Source organism: Myotis daubentonii, chromosome 2, assembly GCF_963259705.1.
Source record: "Myotis daubentonii chromosome 2, mMyoDau2.1, whole genome shotgun sequence".
NCBI classification, from domain to species: Eukaryota; Metazoa; Chordata; class Mammalia; order Chiroptera; family Vespertilionidae; genus Myotis; species Myotis daubentonii.
The window spans coordinates 171,107,154-171,115,903 of NC_081841.1; the positions used below are offsets into that span (position 1 = coordinate 171,107,154).

The 8,750-nt window shown below is 34.9% G+C and overlaps 1 pseudogene; it reads right to left on the reverse strand.

Moving 5' to 3' along the window:
• Positions 1 to 7,399: 7,399 nt before the first annotated feature.
• Positions 7,400 to 8,096, reverse strand: LOC132226393 (peptidyl-prolyl cis-trans isomerase A-like; annotated as a pseudogene).
• Positions 8,097 to 8,750: the final 654 nt, after the last annotated feature.

An 8,750-nucleotide genomic window follows, 5' to 3' on the forward strand; every position in this document is an offset into this window, starting at 1 on the left:
ACAGCTCTGAATATAAAAAACAAACAAACACTGAAATAGTATACTTTAAATGGTTGGATTCTTTGATATGTGAATTATATCTCACTACCTATGTAACAATCACTTCAGAATGATAATAAATGAAATATAGCAAATAGAATTCTGTGTTGCTTATGTGCATTGCTCTTTTAGTATTCAGTTTAGTTTCCCTTCATCCCTATTTTCAGATGAGAAAAATGTATCTTCATCATTTTTGCCTTAATCAATGTCACAACATTCATGTCATTGGGAAGTTGGAATTTGTACTCAACTAGGTGCATCCAGAGACCATATTAATAACAACTATGTAAAATCTATTATGAGGTTAGTATACTAACATCAAGGAAAGTATTACTTTCAATTGAGCTAAATAAGTTAGCAAGACCTGAAATGTGCCCCAAATTCAGTATTATAAATTTTCATTTACTCCCTGAAACAATCAATCTCATAATTCTTCATCTCATCATTATCATTATATCCATTATCCATAGAAATATAGTCTCTCTACATTTGCATGAAATAAAGAAAAGTAAAAAATGTATTCTTTAAACTATTTTGAATCTAGTGTGTCTTTTTAAGGAAATGGGGTGATTTTTTTTTCTTCCAAATTGAGCTCTTTTCAAGCAAAAAAACAACAACAGTCAAATTTCTGTCAAATTTCAGTCAAATAAAACCTTAGTTGAATTTTTTTCTAGACATTGCTGATAATTCAATATAATTTAGAAATGTCAAACTATTTTTGAGAAAGCAGTAGACTTAATACTTTCAATTTATGGGAAGATTTTGAGGATCAAAACTCAGAAATCAAGTTTATTCATTACAAGGTGCCATTTCAGCAGGTGGCCTGGAATTCTCTTTGAGTCATTTGATTCACTGGTGAAGCACTGCTGTTGTATTAACAGCCATCATCCAGACATGAAAAGTAATTGTGTTCTTTAGAGAGTCTTTGTATTAACAGAGAGCAAATGATTCCAGATGTATTTAAAATAAATAAAACAAAAAGTGACAGAAAAATGAAATAGTCTTTAAAATGTGTGCTCTGTTTCATCATGTTTGTTTTACATGTTGATGCTTAGGTTGAACTGTTTCATAAGTAAATAGAACTGGTTTGCTCATATTTATTCATGAAGAGCAGAAAAGAACCCCTCTGAGTAGCTCCGCACAGGAAAATTCAGATGGTTCTGCATCTTGAAGCCCAGAATTGAATAAAAGCCCAGGGTGAGTCATGAACAGAGATGGGGGGGAAATTGAAACCCACGCTCGGTGTTGTTTTCTCCTTTACAATTTGTATGTACCATGTCTGAATATGGTGTTTCTACCGCGAAACAATGTATGTACTCATGCTGCTATAACTGTACTAATTCTCCCTGCCTAAGGGATTATACTCAGTTACAATAAAAATTCTCTGTGATTTGGGGGGGGGGGGGAGAATCTCCTAATAAACTAGAAGTTTCTCTTTTGTGAAAACTTATCTGATTAATTTGTTATAGGAATTATATAAGATTATGTATAAAGTGTCTTTATAAATAACAGAAAAATCGACACAATTTTACTATAGAATGTTTCAAGTTCCAAAATGTAGGACATGGTCTCTAATCAGAAAGTGATATATTTCTATATGTTAATAGAAAGTTGTGTTAATTCGTAAATAAAATGTTAAGTATCTAATAGGCAATTATAGTGGGTAGTATAAAATAACACCCATCAATATTAATCATTCTCCTGCCCAGATGACAGCAATAAGGTCATTACATTTTCTCCTATGGATGTCTTCCTGGATTACAAGTCTCATTCTTTCTTTTATTCTCCTGGTGGATTGTTTGTTTTGGAGAGTCATTGCTTTATCCAGTACATATAACTACATATCACAAAACTATTTACAAATGCGTATAATAGCCCAGTTGTTACACTACCTACAGAGTGAAATCCTAGGTAGGACCTAACTCAGTCAACACACCTTGTTTTGTAGATTTGAATTAAGAGGAAATGTTGTACAGATAGAGGAGAGGGTGAATGTGTGTGTAATTTGATTGGAGGTGGTACATATAGTTTTCTTGTATAATTAAAGGGCAGCATGGTAGAAATTTTACAATATAGTAAATAATTTTAGTTAAAGATTTGTATTTCTAATAGAAGGAATTATGTTTTATATATGTAATTTAATTAGTATCATTTATTAAAATTTCTGTCTTATTGTATATTTTTCTTCTTATAAAATTAAATATTTTATATATTCAAAATTAATTAGCAATATTAAACATAAGAACATATTCAAGAAATTTATTCTTATATATTAAGAAACATGTAAGATAATTTGATGCCATTTAGGACATTTTTGTATCAGTTCACTGAACAAGTCATGGGCTGGCATTTCTAAATAGTTTAGATGAAAGACCCATTTAAATGTAAAGTGCTTTTACTCTTAGTTCTTTAAAAGCAGAAGAAAGTAACTTGTTCACATTTATATTTATTTATGCACACTCAATATGCACTATATTTGGGTTTCAAAAAACTTTCATGAGTAATAATATATAAACATTTATCAAATAAGACAACAAAACAATTAAAAGTAAAATGTTCTAAGATTTAAAATTATGCTGCTCAGTAGACTACTTCAACATTTATTCTCCATTAAGATTTTAATGACAAATGAAATTGAAAAAGTAGACTGCCATATTTCTACATCCATCTTATCCTTATGTAATCTGACTCTGTATATAAACTTACTCTGTAGTCATAAAAGCATTCAATCACTAACTCAAGCAACTCTCTTTGAAAAACCAGCTGACTATCATACATGTAAAGTGGCACTAAAAAATTTCTAACTTCAAGAACCATACTAGCCAGAATAAAAAGAATATTATTAAAAATTTCATAAGATAATTTGAGTACTCTACTGGGTTGATTTTATTTTCAAATCATGCAAAATGAACTTCAAATAACTTAATTAAAAAGGAAAATTGAAAGTTGCTATTGTAAATTTCTGAATTTACTCATACAGTTTTTCAGTCAGTATTTAAGTATCAACATTTTACCATTCTCTACAATAGACAATGCATAGAAGATGATGAAGAAAGGGAGATAATTTATGAAGTCATGACTATTGAGGAGATAAAATCAATGGGATTTTGTTAAGTATTAAATTTTTTAAAAAAATTTATTGTTGAAAGTATCATATATATCCTCTTTTTTCTCCCATTGACCTCTTCTAGCCCACCCCTGCCCCGACCCAGGCCTCCACCCAGTGATCCCATTTCTAGGAATATATCCTAAGAAACCCAAAACACCAATCAGAAAGAATGTATACACCCTCAAGTATTAATTTTTGAAGAGCATTGGGGTGAACCAAAAGCAGCATGAAGAATGATTTCTATTGGTTGATCTCTTTCCCATCTCCACCCTCTTCTGTCTTCCCTCTGAGATTTGTCAGTCTGTTCAATGTTTCTATATCTCTGGGTCTATTTTTGTTCAAAGGAACATATGTAATATTTTCAATAATAAAGATTTATTTTAAAAATATATTAAAAATAATAAGACATGCATTACAAAAAATATAATGATTTCTAAGATTTTTTCTTTGCATGTCAAAATGTATAGGCATTCTAGTCAGTGGGAGACATTGGTTATGAACAGGCTGTGGAGAAAGCATTGAACTCATAGTAATGTCCGTGGACCAAAGGAAGAACTGGAATCAGATACTTGAAACATTGTAAGAACGCTTCACAGTGGATGTCAGGCACCCAAAATCAGCCAGTGTTTTTCTATTACTGTTTGAGCACCCAGAGCAATAAACTGTAGAACCTTCCTTATTTTCAAATTTAAACGTGAGGAGAGAGGATGCATTAGAAAATTTGGGGCAAGTATTTGTTAACTAAAGTGACAACTCTTTGATGTTGTACCTGATGAATGCCATGGGAAAATGGAATGAATGGAAGGTTTCAAAAAATGGGAGTGGTTGTGGCTGAAAGACCCTATTCACTCATAAAACAGAGGATTTTGAGGGTTTCATGAGAACCGCAGAGTACACATAGTGATACCAATGAATCAATATTAGTTATTTCATAGCTTTTACTTTGCAGTGTTTTCTTTTTTCTCCTCATTTGGTGTATTTGCATTTTATTCTGCTTTTTTTTTCAATCATCATTTATGTCATTCTAGAGTAATGTATTTGTATTTCTCTATTTTCCACATTTTACCATTACCCATGCCTATTCAATCCTGTATTGCTATCTTCCTTCTTGAACAGACATAGTTCAATTGATATTTCTATATGGAAAATCTAATATTAAATAATAAGTATGTATCCCAATTGAAATATTTCAAAATTCTAATATGATATTATAGTATATCCCTTGTTCTTAAGATGAAATAGTTAGAATGTGTTTCTTCCTGGACAACCCAACTCTCATCTATTTTCTTATCCCATAGAAAAAATTTTTAATGCTATTATGATTTCCCTTATGACACCATTTTCCCTTAACATTTATATTGCAATGTATACTCTCATAGTTATATTTTTTATTTTATAAATTTAATCTAGCTCATAATAGAAATGTTAGCTCTGTTTTATGTATTTTGTCATTAACTTACTTATTATTATTTTTTACTTTTACTTGATCTTTATTTGGTTATAATTAGCAGGTAAATACAGCTATTTGATACTACTTGCATCAATGGAAATGCCTTATCTCTGCTTTGGAAGGTAAATAATACCTTGGCTGAATATATATATTTTTATCATATATGTTTTTATATCAAAGGAATTTAACATTATTACATTCCATCCTTGACTTTGTCCCTTTGTTCCTCTTTTCCTGCCTTATTCCCTTTCATTCCTCTTTCTATAAAAGAGATCAGTGAAACAATTGCCAAAACTTCAATGAGGTCCATGATAAGAATGCAGAATGGATAAATCTAAATTCCTCATTTTAATATATTGTAATGTTATAAAGTCCCTTTTGTTTGTAAAAAATATACAGTAAAGAGATAGGAGGTTATAAGGCTTAATGTCAGTGGCTTATTTTTAAACTAGTGGTCCAGTACATAAAATTCATGCACGGAACCGGGGCGGGGGGGGGGGTAGATGCACCCAGCCTGCACCCTCTCCAATCAGAAACCCGTTGGGAGATGTCTGACCACCGGTTTGGGGCTGATCTCACAGGGAACAGGCCTAAACCAGTGGTCAGGCATCCCTCTCACAATCTGGGACCATTGGCTTCTAACCCTTCACCTATCTGCCTGCCTAATTGCCCCCAACTGCCCTCCCCTGCTGGCCTGATCTCGCCCCCAACGGCCCTCCCCTGCCGGCCTGATCACCTCTAACTGCCTCTGCCTTGGCCCCCACCACCATGGCTTTGTCTGGAAGGAAGTTGGACGTCCGGAAGATGGCCAGTTGACCCGGTCTAATTAGCATATTACCCTTTTAGTAGTATAGATAGATTATATAGGATAGGATTGCTTAAATGGGGGAGGGGGGGCTTTTTCATCAGAGGAGATGCTCTTGGCAGACAAAAATACATAATTCCTATATCTGGACTGATAGTCAGCCATATGCACTATACTGCCAAACCGCTCATTAAAAAAGTTGAACCACTTTCTTACACCTTACACCAAACAGCTGTTGCCCTTAAAACCCCTCCTCAGCCCCCACCTTAGGTTCTACATTCACAGTTCACCCAGAGTAGGTTCTGATTTGTTGGTTTCTATGCCAGGCAGCATCAAATCTCTGCCTCCTATGGCTACTGGCTCTTCATACTTCACCCAGATTTGGCTCTGATTGGTAGGTTTCTGTGCCAAGGAGCATTTCCGGGCCTATCTCTGGGCCTGATCAGAGAGGCAGGGCTGATCAGCAGCCCCAGTGGTGGCCCTAGAGAAAGTGAGGTGCAGCTGCTGGCCAGGCCCCAAGAGAAAGAGAGAGGTAACAGCTGATAAACAGCTGCCATGGAGACTGCAGATCAGACCCTGCCTCTCTCTCTGGGCCTCTCTCTGGGCCTGATCCACAGCCCCCTTAGCAGTAAGTTCTGGGTCGCTGTGCCCGCACCAGTGGCAGTCAGTGCTGGGTCGCCATGGCAACCCAGCACTAACTGCAGGACTGCAGGTGTTTGGTATAGCTTTTGGTTGTTGTGGACGTTACGAACCCTGGCTTTTTATATATATAAATTGTTGAGGAAAAAACATTATTTGTACAATTATTGCAAAATTTCTCTGTTAGTAATTATTTGGAAATAAAAACAAAAATGTTGTGACATTAAGTTCTAATTTTTACATTTTAAAGATGTAATTCTATGTGAGAATGATAATCTTTATTTTGTAGATACCACTATCTATGTATACATGTTGTAAAATTTCCCCTTTATACATGGGATTCAAAAATGCCATCCACTTTGTTGTAGAGCTGTTTTGTTTTTCCTTGTTAGTCTAAGTCACTGTGCAACATTGTTAACAAGAAAAACTCAAATCTTTTAATGTAAGATTTCTTATAGCTTTTGTATTTTTTTCTCTTACAGGTACTATAATTCAGTTTTATTTTGTATTCTGCATGTTTTCCACATCTATTCTTAGTAGTGTTTATTATTTTTCTTTAATCTGTCAGTCTACATATACTACACCTCTGTATTTTAAATACTAATGCAAGTTTATTATATACAGCATCAGACAGGTAATAAAGCAATATTTCTAAAAGCATGATTTCAGATTGCAGGTTTGATCCCCATCCCTGGTCCAGGCATGTATGGGAGGCAATTGGTGGAAGTTTCTCTCTCTCTCCCTCTCCCTTCTCTCTCTAAAATCAGTAATAATAATAATAATAAGAAGAAACATATCCTCAGGTGAGGATTAGAAAATTAGTCAGTAGAAAAAATCATTTATTGTTTTGTAACATTTGGACTCAGTGTCTAACCCTGATGGCCAATGTGTCACATTCACAATATCTGTACATCATGTGAAAAGTCCATCTAAGGAGAACATGGCCAGCTCTTTTACGTGGTGGCTATAACCACAGCAGATGTTGCTATGAGATTTTAACATTTTGTTATTACCCAGTTATTTATGAAATTGTATTGTCTATATCATGGGAAACATTCAGAGCTACATTAGTAGTGAATACAATACCCAAGAAATAAGTAAAAATAGCAATATTAGAAATAACAATAATATTAGCAAAAAAAAAAAAAAGCATTTCTGTTGTGGATGTGAGCTTTCTCCAAAGGTATCTGAGATTTTTCTGAAATGGTAGAAATAATCACTAACTAATGAGGTAACATATAGGGTCTCATAAATAAGTTGATGTAGCAGTTTGCCTCAGAAGTACCTTTTGCAGGTTCTGAATGTGATTTTAGGACATTTGAAGATCAGCTACATTCTTTTTTTTAACTGTTTAGTTTTTATTTCATAATCATAAACTTAACTTCGCAATCCTGCTAGACTGGGATGGGGTAAGGAAATTATGGAACCCAATGAACTGTGGTGAGAGCACAAAGTTTATAGAACATTCCAAGCAGGGGGTGAAGGGACGCTCTCCTGAGCTACAACAGGAATGGTCTGGTGGTTAAGATAAAACACAAGTCAAATTTGTTAGAGTTCTTCACAGTCGGCAATGGTGATCTTCTTGCTGGTCTTGCCATTCCTGGGCCCAAAGCGCTCCATGGCTGTCACAATATCCATGCCTTCTTTCACCTGGCGAAGACCACATGCTTGCCATCCAACCACTCAGGCTTGGCAGCGCAGATGAAAAACTGGGCACCATTTGTCTTAGGTCCAGCATTTGCCATGGACAAGATGCTAGGACTTGCATGTTTCAGGATGAAGTTCTCATCCTCAAATTTCTCCCCATAGATGAACTTGCCGCCTGTGCCATTATGACGCCGGAAGTCACCACCCTGGTACATAAATCCAGAATAATTCTGTGAAAGCAGGAACCTTCTTTATAACCAAATCCTTTCTCCCCAGTGCTCAGAACACGGAAGTTTTTTTGCTGTCTTTGGAACTTTGTCTGCAAACAGGTGGAAGAAGACATGGCCCAAGGGCTCACCGGGGATGGAGATGTCGAAGAACATGGTGGGGTTCACCCTGGCTGGTCACAGGTGTCTCCAAGGCAGCGGCATCTGCAAAGTGGACAATTACATCCTTAATGATCCAAGATACGTGTGGACACCCAGGGAAAAAGTGATACAAGATTGCTGTTCTATTTTAAAATAATTCAGTAGAGTAAAACCTAGAAGAACTAGTAGTATACTTTATATGCTTTCAATAGAAAATATCAACAAAATTCTCTCAATAACTAATTATTTTACTCATTACACTCAGAACTAACTGACCAGAGAACATCAAATATAATTATAGTTCATGTGAAAAGCTCATTTTTCATGTATTTCATGCTAAGTTCAATTATGAGGAATATAAATGTTTTGAAAGTCTATTTTAAAACAAATGTTTTAAGTAGCAGGAAACAAAGTATTTTCAAATAACTGGTTCATTCCCAATGGAAATTCCATCCTGAGAGAGCTAAAAGAACTCCATTAAGCATGCTGGTAACCTTCTGCTTGGAACACAGACTGTCACACTCTGTGTGGCCTTCCTGGCCCATGTGTATAGATCAGTGTATTGAATATACTGACATCATAGGGGGCCAGCACAAAGCAACTTTATTCTTTTCCAAAATTGTCTTGCTATTTACTCTTTTAACTTTTATTTCTCACTCAGGATGAAATATCTGCTTTTGTCTACCAAGAGAA